General features: G+C 34.9%; 1 long non-coding RNA gene across 1 annotated transcript; it reads left to right on the top strand.

Annotated features, from left to right (window-relative positions):
- The first annotated feature begins 10,973 nt into the window (after nt 1-10,973).
- LOC125588730 lies at nt 10,974-14,146 on the top strand. The gene is made up of 4 exons (XR_007324864.1): nt 10,974-11,256; nt 11,352-11,469; nt 11,975-12,021; nt 12,106-14,146. It is a non-coding gene; the product is annotated as an uncharacterized LOC125588730 (long non-coding RNA).
- The last annotated feature ends 2,997 nt before the right edge of the window (nt 14,147-17,143 follow it).

The raw sequence follows: 17,143 nt of genomic DNA, 5'->3' as shown, positions 1-17,143 counted from the left end.
ACACTGTAGCATCGAGCGACACTGTAGCAGAAAATCAGAAGTTACTGTAGCTGTGATACTGTAGCAGAGCTCCTGTAGCAGTCACTGTTCATCGAGAGAAAAAAAATTGAACTGGTTTTATTAGTTATTTATTACTAACTTTTAGTGTTTTATTTATGTTAGGTAAAAGGAAAAGATCTGAGGAAGACGAGTTTGCAGAAGGATCGACGATGGTTGTGCAGCATCGATCGACAGAGCACCACACGTATTGATCGCCACTTAACTGTGTTGATCGATACTCACATCAATGGCAGGTATACTCGCGAAACCTTGTTAATATTGTCCTTATGATTAATTTCCCCACCAATCTAGACTGTAAAACACTGGTCACAGTGTTGTTTAAGTCTGGGGGAGGTTATACTGATATTGTGTTTTAGTTAGCTATTTAATAAAAAAAAAAAAGATCCGAGTAGACAATTCCTCAGCACATCGACCGATGAGACTAGCTCGATATCGATCGATTGTGTCTTCATTGTGTCGAATGATTTCTCTAGCCATCGACCGATGAGACCATGTCGCTATCAGTCGACAGCACTTCATCAACAACGATTGATTGTCACTTCATTGTGTCGATCGACACTGAGCAGGTCATCGTTCTTACTTGTTAAATTATGTACTTATGATTATTTCTCACCATAACTCCGACTAGATATACACTGGGGATAGTGTAATTTAAGTTTGGATGTTTACTGATATTAGTGTGTTCATGAGTCTTATCAAAATGTTTTAAAAAGAGTTTTATTGAGTCAAGAAGGGGATAATGAACTTATTAGATTTTTGTTTTTTATCTAACCACTCTTTAGCACCATTCTAAACTTACTGATTGCAGATAGTACTAAAGATACTAAAGTGAATCAACCTGTTAACTATTCATACTTGCTGAGATTGTTTAAAGGAACCAAAGCTGACCTCCAACACTAAACCTGACACAACTGCTTGTCTTGGGGCTTGCTATACATGGGATCGGATTCTTCAAACAAGTCTGGAAGGCAAAGCCTTCTGTAGATTTATCACATTTTCTCTCTCTATTTCGACCCTAGATTTATAGGCAGAGATATTTATTTTCAAAATATATATATATATAGGTGTTAGTTAGGTGGAATCCGAACAGGACTTGGTGGCTAAAACCATTAAGGCTTGCTTCATAAGGATTCCAACAAAAAGAATTCGAACGGGACTTGGTGGCGGCAATCATCAAGGTTCGATTCACATGAATTCTTGGATATAGGTCAAAAAGAAGTGAACAAGACTTAGTGGCAACCACCATTAAGGCTTGATTCATGGAAGTATGTCCAATCTTGGTCAATGATCATGCAATAAAAGCAGACTTTGACTAAAGAGATAAATTAGTATAGAGAAAAGACAGGAGCTAACTTTTACCTGCAGATCCAGATACTTGTTTGAAAATCCTTGCATCTTGTGATCGATACTCCCAAGGTAAAGCCTGCACTTTTATTTATGTTAAGAAATGAGGTTGGTAGAGGGGAATGTCAGGCGGGATTTGCTAAGTTGTTGGCTAGGTGAATTTGGTTGCTAAGCTAGGATATGGTATAATGTGCTTTTGTGATTAGGACTTTTTAGATGTGGATTGCAATATTGTAGAGGTGATGATTCTAAGTTTTAAATCATGTGAGTCCCTGCTGTTTTCAAACCTCTTTCAGAGAGACTGCCCGCTGTTTTGCTTGAGGACAAGCAAAAGGGTAAGTCTGGGGGAGTTGATGGACCATGGATTTTACCCACTTTTAGCCATGGTTAATAAGTGTTTAAATAACTAATTACTATTATACATAGTCGATTTAGAGTATTTACAGGTTCAGGTACGTTCTGGAGAAATATGGTGATTTTGGAGCTTTTTGAGGTGCAGAACTGCACAGACGCGTCAGATGTTTAGCTATGGATGGAGACCTTCCCACCGTTATATTGAGCCCATGTTTTGACACAAGATATAAATTTGCGTTAGCTTTCCAATGCCACCAGTCTGAGGTCAATCAGTATCCTGTAGCAGACTTTATGCCCGTTTTACTAAAGAGTAGTCAGTCTGCCACGCGAGAGGAAGCTGTCGAAGAGATGAATGACTGTCGATCGATGAAAAAGCATTGGTGTCGGTAGACAGTGATGCCATAATATGGGCTGAGCATATTTTATGACCGCTAAAGCCCAGAAGCAACCCCAAATTACCAGAATGCCCTTGGACGACCAGAAACCCTATTTATGTTATTTATAAGCCATTGTTGACGGATACACGCTATCTAAGCTTTCTTTTACTCTCGTTCTTAGTTAGGAGAGAAAGGAGGAACTCCTTCAGAGTCCTCCTGAAACTCCTTTGGATTCTTTATTGCTTTTATCAGTTTTATATCTATTCTTTCTATGATTTTCTGTGACAAGTTCATGTCTGAATAGATCCACCTGTTAGGTTTAGGGTTCAGATAGGTTATGAAGAATTAGCCCAAAATATAGAACTGCTAAGTTGTGATATTCATCATAGGATTGTTCTTACTGCTTGTGTTCTAGAGTCATGAACTAGAACCCTGATCTTAGAATCATTAGGCACAATTGCGAACGCTTGGTGTTTTCTCTGAACTGAATTCTATTGAGCTAGGATTGCTAGAAACATACGAAAGTTAATTTAGGAACCCTAGTGAACACATATTCAACCCGATCGTAAAGCTTGCTAGAAGCAATAGGGGGGAGGGGTCAGTGCGACCGCCCCAGGGCCCACTCATTTTTATGTTTTCTTTTTTGTTTTTTTTTTGTTTTTCTCTTTATTAATGTATATTTAGAATTTAAAATGTGTTATAACATATTACAACATAATTATTTTAATAAAAACTGAACAAAAAAAAATTATTAATTTGTTTTAAAAATAGTTTTAGTAATAATTATGATATTGAAAATTAATAATCATAAGGTTAAAAAAAAATATTTGCCCAGGGGCCCATAACCAAGTTGAGCCGGCCCTGTCTTTACCCTTGTCTGGCGCAAGAGGAGACATTGTGGTTAAGACTATCTGCAGCGTTTCATCTTCGGGAGATCTTGTTGGAACTGTTTTTTGGACAAATGGCTATGGCCAATATTCCAGTGAATTTTTCGAGCAATTTGATTGTCGAAATGACCGGATTGTGGAATCGTAGGATTCATTGTTATGAGCACTATGGTATAGTGTAATCATATATCAAAAACGAAGTTCGTTTGAATGAGAAATGAAAGTCTAAAATAGATTATTTGTAAAATATCTATATTAGAATTATGAGGTAAGAAACCTCTTGTGTTTAAAATGGAGAAGTTATAACAAAGTTATAAAAAACTTTGTAAACAATTTGGTGTGTTAAGAAAAGAGATGTTTGGGCTGGACTGAGATTTATTTGCTTAGCCCAAAGTCTATTGCTAATTATCTTACAAATAATAAAGCAAAAGATCTCTTTGTCTCTCGTCTTTGACTAACGTCTTTGACCAATAATGAATTTGATTTTGGATTCAATGCTGTAACATATGGAGAATCAATACAGCCCATGATTTCATAATCATGATAGAATCAAAATTAAAATCTCCATTTAGTGCTTTGTGATGCACGTTATTTTATGAGGCTATATAAAGCCATGCTCTTCTCATTCTAGAGATATCGAATACAAACAAAACCACTTTCTCCTATTTTTTCTTTTTGTGTCTGAGAGTATAACATAGAAATAGGTTCGACAGGCTTTGGTTCTCAAGTGCTGTGAGACTGAAGATATAGGCAGTTGTATCCTGGGATTCTTAAACGTATCAAACCGGCACACTACGGGCGTTTAAAGGATTAAGGAAAGAGATCTAATCTCGACTCTGCTTCAACCTAGTTCTTTTCAAACTACGGTATTATTTTGTTGTATTTTTTATTCATGTTATTTGTAAATTTTTTGCTTTACATATCAAATATGCCTATCTAGTAAATTTGGTGCATACAGATCTTGCTGGAGGGAGTAACCAGGAACCATTTCCAGAAGCCTCGGAGACCATTGCACACTTCCTAATTCTTAGCATCTGAGGTCCATTCTGGCCAAGCACCGAAATTAGGAGGCCCAACAATGTCAAAGTATCGAACCAGAACGAGGCAGAAGTACCATCATTTATGGAGCAACGCATAAAAATCATTCAGCATAGGCTTTATTTGAATCATGCTGCGCTCAGCAGGAGAGAGTCTTGGGTAAGCCAAAAACCCTTCCTGCAAAAAAAAACTTAAATGCAGTCGTATAAGCAAGATGGTATCAAAGAGTCCAAAAAAAGATTTTTTAAAAAACTTGGCACATAATTTAGATCTGCTTTGTCCAAGCTTGAACGGAGAGAGAGAGAGAGAGAGAGAGAGAGAGAGAGAGAGAGAGAGAGAGAGAGAGAGAGAGAGAGAGAGAGAGAGAGAGAGAGAGAGAGAGAGAGAGATTTTAATCAAATGAGAAATGACAAGAAATGTTTGTGTTTACTGTTAATTTGATATTATACGCTTTGATAAAGGATGCTTAATAGACTAAACAAGACTATTAAACAAAAATGTTTGTGTGTTTACTGTAACCGACTTTGTTACCGGTTTCATCATCCTCCTCCATCGAGTAGAGTATCTCACTACCATGCCTTTTTTTTTATGAAAGAGGAGGTTTCTTTGGGTCTGTTACCAAGGATTTTTTTCAGTTTACTCACCGGTTTGCCAGTACCGGTCTGTACGGAACTAGAAGGTGCAGTCGAGACTGCTTCAGTTATTCCCGTTTGTGAGGCTTGGATTTCAACGTCACAACAAAAAGTGACTAAATTTCAGCTGTCCGACTTTGTCATGAAGGCTTCTTTGATGTATTAAGCTATGTCTTTGTCAACTTCTTATAACGAATTATCATGTTCACTCTTTCTTGCCATTGCAGCGTATATTTATTGTCTAAAAGAATGACTAATTCTCTCTTGCTTTTGTGTCTAGGAAAAAATATGCAACGTGAGTTAAAACTAATAATTACTATAAAACATGATTATAACACTATACTATGATGAACAGTTGACATTTTTGACCATCGTAATACAAATTACGGAACCACACTGCACCTTTGTTATAATAACAATTTTTTTTACATACACATGTATATTTAAAAAAACGGTAAAAAAAAAGTCTCAACTTTCAAATTTAAGCAAAAAAACTTTGAACATTTGAACCAAAAATACCTGGCCATTTTAAATCTCATATTTTGTTGACTAGGCCAAATTAAAAATCTGGAATAGTCAACAGTTAAACCCATAAACGTCTGTTAGGTAGTTAAACGATGTCGTTTTAAAAATTGATCCAAATTAATGAAACTACGTCGTTTTGCATTGATAGACCATGGATTTTACCCACTTTTAACCATGGTTAATAAGTGTTTTAATAACTAATTACTATTATATAGAGTCTATTTAGAGTACAGGTTCAGGTACGTTCTAGAGAAATATGGTGATTTTGGAGCCTTTTGAGGTGCAAAACTGCACAGACGCGTCAGATGTTTAGCTATGTATGGAGACCTTCCCACCGTTAGATTGAGCCCATATTTTGACACAAAATATAAATTTGCGTTAGCTTTCCAATGCCACCGGTCTGAGGTCAATCAGTATCCTGTAGCAGACGTTATGCCCGTTTTACTGAAGAGTAGTCAGTCTGCCACGCGAGAGGAAGCTGTCGAGGAGATGAAGTACTGTCAATCGATGAAAAAGCATTGGTGTCGGTAGACAGTGATGCCATAATATGGGCTGAGCATATTTTATGACCGCTAAAGCCCAGAAGCAACCCCAAATTACCAGAATGCCCTTGGACGACCAGAAACCCTATTTATGTTATTTATAAGCCATTGTTGACGGATACACGCTATCTAAGCTTTCTTTTACTCTCGTTCTTAGTTAGGAGAGAAAGGAGGAACTCCTTCAGAGTCCTCCTGAAACTCTTTTGGATTCTTTATTGCTTTTATCAGTTTTATATCTATTCTTTCTATGATTTTTTGTGACAACTTCATGTCTGAATAGATCCACCTGTTATGTTTAGGGTTCAGATAGGTTATGAAGAATTAGCCCAAAATATAGAACTGCAAAGTTGTGATATTCATCATAGGATTGTTCTTACTGCTTGTGGTCTAGAGTCATGAACTAGAACCCTGATCTTAGAATCATTAGGCACAATTGCGAACGCTTGGTGTTTTCTCTGAACTGAATTCTATTGAGCTAGGATTGCTAGAAACATACGAAAGTTAATTTAGGAACCCTAGTGAACACATATTCAACCCGATCGTAAAGCTTGCTAGAAGCAATAGGGTGGAGGGGTCAGTGCGACCGCCCCAGGGCCCACTCATTTTTATGTTTTTTTTTTTTGTTTTTCTCTTTATTAATGTATATTTAGAATTTAAATAGTGTTATAACATATTACAACATAATTATTTTAATAAAAACTGAACAAAAAAAAAATTATTAATTTGTTTTAAAAATAGTTTTAGTAATAATTATGATATTGAAAATTAATAATCATAAGGTTAAAAAAAATATTTGCCGAGGGGCCCATAACCAAGTTGAGTCGGCCCTGTCTTTACCCTTGTCTGGCGCAAGAGGAGACATTGTGGTTAAGACTATCTGCAGCGTTTCACCTTCGGGAGATCTTGCTGGAGGGAGTAACCAGGAACCATTTCCAGAAGCCTCGGAGACCATTGCACACTTTTTAATTCATAGCATCTGAGGTCCATTCTGGCCAAGCACCGAAATTAGGAGGCCCAACAATGTCCAAGTATCGAACCAGAACGAGGCAGAAGTACCATCATTTATGGAGCAACGCATAAAAGTCATTCAACATAGGCTTTATTTGAATCATGCTGCGCTCAGCAGGAGAGAGTCTTGGGTAAGCCAAAAACCCTTCCTGCAAAAAAAAACTTAAATGCAGTCGTATAAGCAAGATGGTATCAAAGAGCCCAAAAAAGATTTTTTAAAAAACTTGGCACATAATTTAGATCTGCTATGTCCAAGCTTGAACGGAGAGAGAGAGAGAGAGAGAGAGAGAGAGAGAGAGAGAGAGAGAGAGAGAGAGAGAGAGAGAGAGAGATTTTAATCAAATGAGAAATGACAAGAAATGTTTGTGTTTACTGTTAATTTGATATTATACGCTTTGATAAAGGATGCTTAATAGACTAAACAAGACTATTAAACAAAAATGTTTGTGTGTTTACTGTAACCGACTTTGTTACCGGTTTCATCATCCTCCTCCATCGAGTAGAGTATCTCACTACCATGCCTTTTTTTTTATGAAAGAAGAGGTTTCTTTGGGTCTGTTACCAAGGATTTGTTTCAGTTTACTCACCGGTTTGCCAGTACCGGTCTGTACGGAACTAGAAGGTGCAGTCGAGACTGCTTCAGTTATTCCCGTTTGTGAGGCTTGGATTTCAACGTCACAACAAAAAGTGACTAAATTTCAGCTGTCCGACTTTGTCATGAAAGCTTCTTTGATGTATTAAGCTATGCCTTTGTCAACTTCTTATAACGAATTATCATGTTCACTCTTTCTTGCCATTGCAGCGTATGTTTATTGTCTAAAAGAATGACTAATTCTCTCTTGCTTTTGTGTCTAGGAAAAAATATGCAACGTGAGTTAAAACTAATAATTACTATAAAACATGATTATAACACTATACTATGATGAACAGTTGACATTTTTGACCATCGTAATACAAATTACGGAACCACACTGCACCTTTGTTATAATAACAATTTTTTTTACATACACATGTATATCTAAAAAAACGGTCAAAAAAAAAGTCTCAACTTTCAAATTTAAGCCAAAAAACTTTGAACTTGTATTTGAACCAAAAATACCTGGCCATTTTAAATCTCATATTTTGTTGACTAGGCCAAATTAAAAATCTGGTATAGTCAACAGTTAAACCCATAAACGCCTGTTAGGTAGTTAAACGATGTCGTTTTAAAAATTGATCCAAATTAATGAAACTACGTCGTTTTGCATTGATAGACCATGGATTTTACCCACTTTTAGCCATGGTTAATAAGTGTTTTAATAACTAATTACTATTATATAGAGTCTATTTAGAGTACAGGTTCAGGTACGTCTAGAGAAATATGGTGATTTTGGAGCCTTTTGAGGTGCAAAACTGCACAGACGCGTCAGATGTTTAGCTATGTATGGAGACCTTTCCACCGTTAGATTGAGCCCATATTTTGACACAAGATATAAATTTACGTTAGCTTTCTAATGCCACCGGTCTGAGGTCAATTAGTATCCTGTAGCAGACGTTATGCCCGTTTTACTGAAGAGTAGTCAGTCTGCCACGCGAGAGGAAGCTGTCGAGGAGATGAAGGACTGTCTATCGATGAAAAAGCATTGGTGTCGGTAGACAGTGATGCCATAATATGGGCTGAGCATATTTTATGACCGCTAAAGCCTAGAAGCAACCCCAAATTACCAGAATGCCCTTAGACGACCAGAAACCCTATTTATGTTATTTATAAGCCATTGTTGACGGATACACGCTATCTAAGCTTTCTTTTACTCTCGTTCTTAGTTAGGAGAGAAAGGAGGAGCTCCTTCAGAGTCCTCCTGAAACTCCTTTGGATTCTTTATTGCTTTTATCAGTTTTATATCTATTCTTTTTATGATTTTCTGTGACAACTTCATGTCTGAATAGATCCACCTGTTAGGTTTAGGGTTCAGATAGGTTATGAAAAATTAGCCCAAAATATAGAACTGCTAAGTTGTGATATTCATCATAGGATTGTTCTTACTGCTTGTGTTCTAGAGTCATGAACTAGAACCCTAATCTTAGAATCATTAGGCACAATTGCGAACGCTTGGTGTTTTCTCTGAACTGAATTCTATTGAGCTAGGATTGCTAGAAACATACGAAAGTTGATTTATGAACCCTAGTGAACACATATTCAACCCGATCGTAAAGCTTGCTAGAAGCAATATCGATCGATGATCCAATAGGTTAATCGATCGATATTGTGAAAGGTGTATCGATCGATATTCCTATAGAATAATCGATCGATACTTTCTTGTGATCAATAAACGAGAGTTGAGATCCAAGATCTGGATATTAGACTGTCTATACAACGGAAATTGTTAGGTTTGTACTCCCAGTTGAGTTCTATAATATCTTGCAAGCAACAATTAGTCTCTATATCATTATAATCCTGATTAACTGAATAGAAAACCTAGATTTAGCAAACCATCCTTCCATCAAACAACTCTCTGCCAAGCTGAACAATTGTCTTGTTCAACTTGTTTACTGCTTTATTTACTGCTTTGCTATATTTATTTACTGCTTTATAAACTATTAGCCTAGCTTAATCATATAACTATTATATCTAATTGGTTCCCTAGCTCCCTGTGAATTCGATCTTTAAGTACTACAACTCGACCTCTTATTTGAGAGAGTATAAATCACTCCTTAGGGTAATTTGAGTGATATCATGCATCTCTTCTATTGTTTTTTTATCATCTCTTCTTTCCCTCTTTCACGTAAAAAAAATCAGAGCCCCCAAATTAAAAACCATAATTCTCTACTCTCTAATTGCTTAGTTTTGATTTCTTGTCGAATTTAATGGTTGTTAATATTTGTTGTTGTCTTTAGCATTGCTAGGAAATCTCGTCCTATGTCAAGGAAGGGGAGATTCGTGCAACAAAGTATTAGAATGATCCTTAGTGACAATGAGATTATATTCTCTGTAAAGCTTTACTTCGCTTTTCCATGCTACTCCTCAGTGACAGTGAGATTATATTCTCTCTGTATCTCATCCGCTATCTATGTCCTTGTAAATTTAGGATTTATTCTTAGTCTTTCCTCAAAGAGCATGGCAATAGAAGAAGTCTTCAACATCTTCGAGTACCCTGACCGAATGCAACAATGCTCATTCACAAATACCTTCACTTGCATCTTATCTCTTCTTTTTCATATGAACAATAAATTCTCCAAGGACACTTAGACTCTACATCAGAGCATTTTGTACAAAGCACCTTAGCACAAGACTTATAGAGCTTGATATCATACCTTGATCGAAGAGAATACCTAAGAAAAGCCACTTTAAAATCAGACACACATCCGTACGTTTTCCCCAAATACAGAAGCCCTTCACAACCAAGTGTATTTGCAACCTCTTCTCTACGCTCAAACTCTTCTTCATCGTCCTCAGATAAAAATGGGTCTGGGATTTTATCATCATCCCAAATGTCATCACCACTGTCTCTGTCACTAACATCACCCTCGTTTCATGCATCATCTCCATAGTGAGCGCTTAAATCGTCGACAACTTCTTCTTTGACACCAATACCATTCTGATCAGCCTCACAATCACCTTCACTATTACCTTCTTCATCGACTTTATTTTGTTGCTCATTCGGTTCTTCTCTAGGTTCCCTAACACTTTCCCCTTATGGTCCCTCAGTACGACGAACCCATCGTCCTAGCCATCCTCTGTGTCGTCAATGGCTCTAGGTCTTGGAGATTAGAGGATTGAGAGATTAGAGAATTAGGGTTTTTATTTTAGGGGCTCTGGGTTTTTTTCCGTGAAAGAAGAGAAGAAGAGATGATTTAAAAAATGGAAGAGATGCAAAACGACGTAGTTTCATGAATTTTGAATAAATTTTTAAAACGACGTCATTTAGCTACTTAAAAACGTTTATGGGTTTAACTGTTGACTATTTCGGATTTCTAATTTGGCTCAGTTAACAAAAAACGAGAAAAAATGGCCATTATTTGAAAATTAGGGTATATTTTGGCTCAATACAAATTCAAGGTTTTGCTTAAATTTGAAAGTTCTGGCTTTTTTGACCGTTTTCTTCTATGTATCTATCTATTTATATAAATTAGAGTTTGATCTCTCCTCATTACGCCACGTCGGATGCCAGCTAGGAAAGTCAAGCTCTCTCGCATTGACACATGTCACCGATTAATGAAACTTGGAGTTTTATTAAATTCCAAGTCTGATGGGCTTCGTTTCTAATATGGCCTTATATTTGCAGAATAGGCAAGTTTTGATATTAGGGTTAACCAATTTTCATCTTCGCCGTTGTTCTTGATTGAGTCACAGTGTGAGTTCTGTTTACGTTTTTTCGTCTTCTTCCCTACAGTCCTAGGAGCTACCAGTTATAGATCCATCCTCTTAAATTCCTTCTTAAATCTTTCTTCCACGATTCGCCATGAATGAGAGCTTTAGTCATGCAAAGCGGTGGAATCTATTTATAAAAAGGTAAGCTTTCTTTCTATGAGAACCATCCACTATTCCGTTTACACAAATCGATATACTTATTTCCTAATACAACAATCTTTTTGTCTAACTTGAAGACCAGATGATGGTCCTCCACCGTTCATGTGTGGGTGCTCTATTTCTGGGAGGCCAGAAACGTCCGATGCGGTGGCAAACTCATAGGTATGAGTGGATGTTCTGCTTCTGGATTCACAGGTTTATTATGCTCCTCCGCTTGAGTTCATACATCAAAACTACAATTTTTCATTACATTTTTAACGTTTCTGTGTGTTGAATCATTATTTTCCAGTTTTCCTGTTTATATCTTTGTTTAACATATTTTGATTAAGACTAATTAAAACCGTTTATGATTGTTCTAAAAACTTTTGGGTTTCTGATTATAACCGCTTGAGTTCATAACTCTGATTCAGACGGCGCGTATGAAAAAATTAAAACCGCTTGAGTTCATAACTTTGATTCAGACGGTGCGGATGGGGAAACCAATATACTCCATCCGTTTCATATTAAGTGTCGTTTTAGAGAATTTTTTTCGTTACAAAATAAGTGTCGTTTTCGATTTTCAATGCAAAATTTATTTTTCTATTGGTTGAAATATGGTTAGTTGTATATTTAATAGTGTTTTTTTTATAGAAAATGTACAAAATTAATTGTTTCATTAATCCGTGTGCCGAAACCTAAAACGACACTTATAATGAAACAGATGGAGCAGTATACAAAGAGATCTTCAAGGGCCTCAGAGACACAATGGTTAACATATTAAATTGGTTTTGTTGGTATGTTATCCCATATCTGCTCTGTTTTCGACTGCTGACTGTATCACTTTCATTGCAGTGGAAGCGGCCAGTGTCTTCTTGAAGAATTTTAAACTTCGACGCGTATATCGTATTCGAGTGTGCTAAGCATAATATTGATAACAACTCTACTCCCTCTTTTCTTATTGTTTTCCATTAGCTATTATGCAGAAAACCATCATCTGTCTGGTAACACATTTGTCAACATTTCTGTTTTCATATTTCAGAAATTATTTATTTCAAAGGTTCAATTGATCCATATAATATAATATTATACTGCCACATGCATACTAAAAAACACATAAAGAAAGCGAAACGTCATGGTTAACTTGAATATTGACAGGTGTGTTACATATGAAGCACTATATATAAGTTAATCAGTAGAAGTTGGGTTTAGTTATGTGTGTGATCAATGATTGTTTGTTCACTTTTCTCACACATGAGTGTGACAACTGTTAGCGTGAGTGTTATCCATCTTGAAACTGCACTATGCTTTATCATTTGCGTGTCATATGGTTTGTGATTCTTTTGAAGTAAAGGGAAGGAACATTATGAAAGCATTTTCAACTTTCACTACTGAAATTATCGATCACAAATAAGTCTTTTCAAGAAGAATACAAAATCAATTGTTGTGTTCCGTATTTCTGATATGATTTTGTAGGTATGGTGCAAAGACAGCAGAGGCGACAAACAGACAAACGCAGCAGGGCATGCTCTTAGAACGGAGTGGACAGTTTTCAAGATCAGGAAAGCTCTCCCAAAGAGTGTGTTTAACTGATGTATAAAACCGCAATTAAAACAGCATCATAATAAATAAAAAAGGGGAATAGAGCTATTTTTTAATCAACCGAGAAAAATAGTTATAAGTGGATGTTGTGTTGTTTGTACATCAGTTTCATTGCCTTGGTGCAAAAGCAATACCAATTTAAAAAATTAGGGTTTTGGTTATTGTTGTTGGGGCATGTGTTTAGGCTTCTTTTAGAATCAATAGATTTTTGCAAACATAGATACAATTCTTAATATTGGGTATGCTTGGTCAGTGAGAATGATCATTTTTTTGTATGTTATGCTGCTGTGTTTATATAATCTTTCCTTAAGTTGTGGTTATTTCAAGGGAGAATAGTTCGTTTAATTTTTATAACTAAAGGTTTTTCCAGATCTTCAACTTATACTCTGCATATATGTAGTCAAATAACAAATTTTAGTGAAGGTGACAGTCTTACTGCTCCACCAGTAGAAAACGCTGGACACAAACTGCGAAACACCAGCCAAAAAATTAACGAGTTAGAAAAATTGGTTCTATGTGACTTCTGTGATGTTTTTTGTTTTGGATTAATAAAAGTTTAATTTAGCATCGCCGTATCAGCAGCATAAAGGCTGCTACACAGTATGACCATTTACCAAATGGTGACTTCCCACGACAAATGCGTGCCAAAAGGCCTCCCAATAAATATTGCGAAATCAGTCATAATCCATCCATTACACGGCCAGAGATTGTGGCAGCTACTACTTCTACATGAGACTATATCATTCCATTCTCTGAGTTTTTTTATATTGTAACCAAAGCTGATAAGTGGAGCCCCTCCAATAATTAGAGAAAACGGCAATAGCCATCACAGCAGAGATCGATATGGGGGGGAGTTAGGAATAACAACTACGGGTGTGGTGGCTGAAATTTTGGTGCGCCGTGATCACATGGTGGTTTGTGTCGAAGTGAGGAGACAAGAGGGATAATAAGGGAGACTGAGCATGTGGTGGATGAGAAGATGACGCAGAGGAAAATAAGAGGAGTCGCCGGAGACATGTTTAAGGTCTCCTTCACCATGTAGGCTCCCCCTTCACCAGATCTCGAAGTAGATTACTGCCATCAGCACTATCATAACTCATAAGTGCTCTGACAATGTAAACCAATAAGTTCCTTTGCCAAGTTGAATTTTTTTAAGTCTTCTTAGATGGTCTTAGACAAGGGCTTGCTGAAGTAGAGCAACCGTTGGACCTCTGATTTTGTTGTCTTTCCATAAACCATTTCTGCAAAACTACTGTTCAATTGTTTATCAACTAAAATATCCAATTTTTTTCCAGAGAGATTAGTCTGTGTTAGGTTTTGGGAGATGGTTGTTGAAGAATAAGACTCCTCCATTTTTTTTTTTTTTTTTTTTTGAACACACAATAAGACTCCTCCATAAAATGATAATTTTCAGCTAATTCTATGACTATTAATCAATGAATTTTTATTTAAATTATGTTTGATCTGATTGCATCTGTTTTAATTTTTCTATTGTTGTATGGAAATAGATATACCGCGGCACATCTGAATGGTCATTGAACTTTGCTATGATATCAAATTTTTAATATTGTACTTTATTTTGAAAAAGGAAAATTTCTTAAAATAGGGTGGAAGAGAGAGATTTGAACTCAGTTTGAGGAGCGTCAATGACTGACATTTTAGCCAAATGAGCCATATGTGAAATATTTTCCTTTCTTTTAATAAGGTATTAGAAGTTGAATTATTATTGCTTTTTCTGCTTTTAGTTTGATACATGGATTTTTATATTTTGGTTGTTATATAATCTTTATGAGTTCATCTGTGACATGGCTTTGGAAGTGAAAGTAGAGTGAAAGAGCAATTATACTGAAACAAGACGAACTAAGTGATCTCCGTATCAAAACATCTTAGCATGAATTAGTGCTCACTATAGTAAATAGTTAGTTATGTTTCAAAAAAAAAAAGTAAATAGTTAATGTTATTATATACATAAAAACAAGAAGAATTTGTAGTAGATGGATGATATAATAATCATGCAAGCCTATTTCGTAGATAATGTGAGAAAAAACTTCAGTTACATATCATCTATTAGCATGTGACATCCAAAGACAACTATAACATAGATTTTTAACTGCAATACAAATTTATTGTACTTTGTTAATTATTATTTTGATCACCAACCAATACTGAAGAATGACAGTATTGTGCAATTACGATTATGAACATTATCGACATTAGTTAATTAATTATATATTTGCAGTTTTCATACTTGTGGTCTTCATACCAAACTATCAGATCGCTGGGATCTGCATGTCCTTTTTCCTTAGTATTTAGAATATCTTCTCTGGTTACCTCACCCCAAAACCAGTAACAATCTTCATCACCTTACATAATCAATAACAAACAAAAAATGTATCTAACTTATAAATTACGGTATGTAGCAAAAACTGATATGGTAGAGATGGTACTGCCGGGAAACACCAGCGGCTTAGACGTTGAACGGTATCATCACATCTCAAGTAAGAGACAAAGATTTGATAGTGCAGATGCTGGTGTCGGAGACATGAGCCTCAAAACTTTGCCGAATTATGGGTTCTCTAACATGACTTCTTACGAGTTATTGCTGCTGTCCACATAGGATATATACTCTTTGCTTATCGTATCAAATTACTCAACTTTCAAAAGAATGCGAAGGAGAAGAACCTTTGTAGCATAGTGTTTGAAAGTTGTTGGATTCCTGTGATTTTTCTTATATATATATATATATATTTTAAAACCTATTATATATATTGTTTCTATTTGATTAGAAAAAACAAAAATAATAACAATTTACGTTAACGATATTATACTTTTGATAGGAAATAATATTTTACTTCCAAAACTACTTAATGTATTATGTACTATTGTTATCTATATGTAAAGTTAGACAACATGAGCACTACACATCAATTTAGGTTTAACATATTTATTAATCTATCTTATATTTTGCACCAATTTTGTTTTAAAAAGTTAAATAGCTCGTAAGTAATTTTTATAATTGATTCATTTTCAATTCAATTAATTTGTTGACATCAATATGTTAACATATATCAATTTTTCAGAATTCACATAATAAAATACAAAATACATATATTTATCGTAATTTTTAATATTATCGTGACATCATATTTACATTTAAAAACCTAAATTTATAAAGATTATTTAAAATCTAAAAATGAATTAATGAAAGAGATTAAAATAAACAAAAAAATCTATCATCCCAAATTAAAAATAAGCGCAGTTCAAGGTCATCAAAAATAATTTAATATCTATCTTTATTGTTACTTGAGTATTTTTTTTTTTTTGGTCAGCTTACTTGAATATATTTGGTTCCATAAAATATAACCTTATTTTAAATATAAAGATTAACTACATTGAACAAAAAAACATTAAAAATGGTAGTATTCATTTACAAAAACTGAAAATGTTAGATTAAAATTGTAAAAATTAAGAAATTAACAGAAAAATAAAAAATAAGTATAAACAAATTGAAATATTTTTAATGGAATATTATAAGTATAACTATACATTTAAGTGTTAATTTATAATATAAACAATTGATTTACACTTTTAATATTTTACTCAGCACTTCAATATCATTCAGCCTAACATAAAATGTAATGAAATGCAATCATGTAATGCCTAATCCATTCATACAAATGATAATCATAAAAAATATGAAACTATTGATCTCAAAATATAGCAACTCACAATTAACCAACTAACTATGGATTCATAATTATTAAAAAAAACAACAAGAACACACCTACATCTCATCCATCCAATATAATATGTTATACGCCGCAACCTATTAATAGAGACACAAAAATCGAAATCAAACAAATTCATCTTAACATACATAATCGGTAATCCTTGCACATCCTAACATTATTAAAAACCATAAAGTTTATAATACACTTCTCTTGCAAAATCTATATAAAACCACGTTAAAAAATATACAACTTTATAGTTACAAATATATATCACACGTAAAGCATATCCTGCGCGTAGCGCGGACCAACCCTAGTATATTTATATGTTTTTGTTATTTTTACGATTGCATTGCAGTTGTTCCATAGTTATCCTATCCCACATGTTGTCATTCCCTACGTATGCGCAAAAAAAAAAATTACGAAACTAATATCCAATATTATTCCGTTAGTCATTAGGATTAATCCAATCGCTCGATTAACACCTAACAAAATTTTCAGCATTGCTTATTATTCAACCGCCTTAATAACTTCAAAATAAAAAAAAGAGTCTCCATAGCATG

This window comes from Brassica napus, chromosome C6, assembly GCF_020379485.1.
Source record: "Brassica napus cultivar Da-Ae chromosome C6, Da-Ae, whole genome shotgun sequence".
NCBI lineage: Eukaryota > Viridiplantae > Streptophyta > Magnoliopsida > Brassicales > Brassicaceae > Brassica > Brassica napus.
Note: the sequence above shows the minus strand (reverse complement) of the source record. Positions and strands in the feature narration are given on the sequence as shown.